Genomic DNA, 2242 nt, shown 5'->3' with positions numbered 1-2242 from the left:
AAATCTACATGTGAGGTTAAATCTGATCTAAATATTTCTTGTTGTCATTTCATGTTTCACGTTTAATCCTAATAAATCAAAGATAAAGTCAACACCATGACTGTAAACTACCTTCACTACAGCCCTTTTATATAGTCATTTGACCAATGGAAACACTGTGTTTCTACATAGGATAACAGGTTACAACATTGTAACTTTGGCAACTGTTCGTAGGCCAATCAAATGGCTTGGCGGGCCAAATTTGGCCCGCGGGCCCCACTTTGGGCTCCTCTGCTCTAGCCTCTCCGATGCCAACACCAGCTTATCCGTGCTAGTTGCTAGCTTCTTTGATACTAACGTCAGCTTATCCATGCTAGTCACTAGCCTCTCTGATGCCAACGCCAGCTTATCCATGCTAGTCACTAGCCTCTCTGATGCTAACGCCAGCTTATCCATGCTAGTTGCTAGCCTCTCCGATGCTTATACATAGTCACTAGCCACTCTGATGAAGATCAATAGCTGGGTTAGAAATAGATATAGCCTCCTGCTACAAGGATGTAGCAACCACTGGTTGAGCAGTATTCTTAATTTTGGCCCTCATACCATGCCATACTGATGTTCTTCCATGTTGGACTACAGTTTGTCACAGACCTGCAGCAGGATGTGTGTCTGCTGTTTCTATAAATTTCATTATTGTTATTTATGTCTGAAAGGATGTTCTCTGCTTCCTGTGGTGACGACCTTCCAGTCCAACCATTTCAAATTTTTAAAGTTGACACTCGTTCCAGAAACTAATCAGAATTCATCAAGAAATCCTGACAACCATTGTTCAGACGGTGGAATTTCAAAGGTCAGAGCAACCTGAAACTAATAAACGAGTTGTGAAAATGAGGCCACCCTGCTGTCATTCTGAGTTTCCTTCAACTTGTTTATCTTCAGGAAAACAAACTGGAGCCGACGAGTGGCTGAGAGGAAACTTGGCTTGAAAATCAGAAGAAATCCTAAAATCCGATGTAAATAAATGTTAATAAACTGGAGCAAAGCAACAGAAACTTACAGTTTAGTTGAACTGTTCTCTGAAAAGAAACATTTTTTTGTTTGATTCTTGCAAAAAGAAACAAACGTATTTGATAAATTCATATTTATTTCACTTTTAGGATTCAACTTCGTCCTCTGTCAGAGCTTCCTCTGTTGTGTGTTTGATAAACTGTTCTTTCTCCTGACACGGACCGTTTTCAGTTCTCCTTGGTTTAAACTCTGAGCGAGGAGCAGGAATGAATAAATCAGCGGCCGAAGAGTCGATGTGATTCATCAACGTCTGCGTCGAGGATAAACTTTAACTTTGAGACTGATTCTGAGGAGATCAGACTCGACTGTCGTCTGATTTTAATTCAGTGGAACTTTTAGATGATTTGATGGATTTTTAAATGTTTCAGTTTTCAGTTCAGACTCAGGATTGATTCAGTAATGTTTCTCAGCCCAGCTCCTGCATTTTATACAGCTTTTATTTTGAAAATCCACATTAAAACCTCTTATTTTAAAGAATGAAATCTCTCTTTTTTAACTCCTTTATTTAAAGCTTCTAATGAGGATTTATGTTGGCAGCCTGATGGATGAATAGCCTGCTGGTTCTGAATAAAAGGTTCTGATGAGGCAGAAAATCTTTTATCAGCTCCTGATTTCAGTTAAAGGATGTGATGATGATGATGATGGATCTGCACCACATGAAGTGAAAGTTTAAAAAATCATCCTGCCAACTCAGCTGGAGGAACTGTAGACTCTTTGATGGACAGACTTGTTCTGGACTTCAGGATCCAGTCAGCTTTTCTTCAGATCTTTAGCAGATTTTAAGCAGAAATTTGTCAGATCTTTAGCTAATATTTGGTAGATATTTAGCAAATGTTTAGCAGATAAATGGCAGATATTCTGCAGATCTTTAGCAGATTTTCAGCAGATATTCAGTAAATATACAGCAGACATTCAGCTCGGTTGAAGGCTTCTGGGACACAACTTGAAAAGGTTCAAATCTTTTCTCAGACACAACGAGAGCTGGTGTTTACACAACATTGTTTTAGTTTGTGAAGCGTGAAATGAAGAGAAAAACATTTTCTGCTGAAGGAGTTTGTGTTTTTCACACATCCTGCAGCTGTCAGAACTGATCAACCTGTCCTGTTGAATTATGGGTCTTTTCTCTAGAGATGATTGCATCAAAACCTGTCTGACAAACAGGTTTCCTGTGAGTGTGTGTGTGTGTGTGTGTGTG

The 2242-nt window shown here is 39.3% G+C and overlaps 1 long non-coding RNA gene across 2 annotated transcripts in view; it reads left to right on the top strand.

The window, feature by feature from the left end:
• The window catches only part of LOC106524212 (uncharacterized), a 6260-nt gene extending 4712 nt beyond the window's left edge, over nucleotides 1-1548 (top strand). Inside the window, exons 3-4 of one of the 2 annotated variants that reach the window (XR_001310985.1) lie at nucleotides 693-829; nucleotides 919-1548. This is a non-coding gene — a long non-coding RNA (uncharacterized LOC106524212). Of the gene's footprint in view, nucleotides 1-692 lie in introns of both variants that reach the window. The other variant, XR_001310984.1, reaches the window with a different exon arrangement.
• The last annotated feature ends 694 nt before the right edge of the window (nucleotides 1549-2242 follow it).

Source organism: Austrofundulus limnaeus, unplaced genomic scaffold (genome assembly GCF_001266775.1).
Source record: "Austrofundulus limnaeus strain Quisiro unplaced genomic scaffold, Austrofundulus_limnaeus-1.0 Scaffold179, whole genome shotgun sequence".
In the NCBI taxonomy this organism is placed as follows: domain Eukaryota; kingdom Metazoa; phylum Chordata; class Actinopteri; order Cyprinodontiformes; family Rivulidae; genus Austrofundulus; species Austrofundulus limnaeus.
This window is presented reverse-complemented; position numbering and strand designations above follow the sequence as displayed.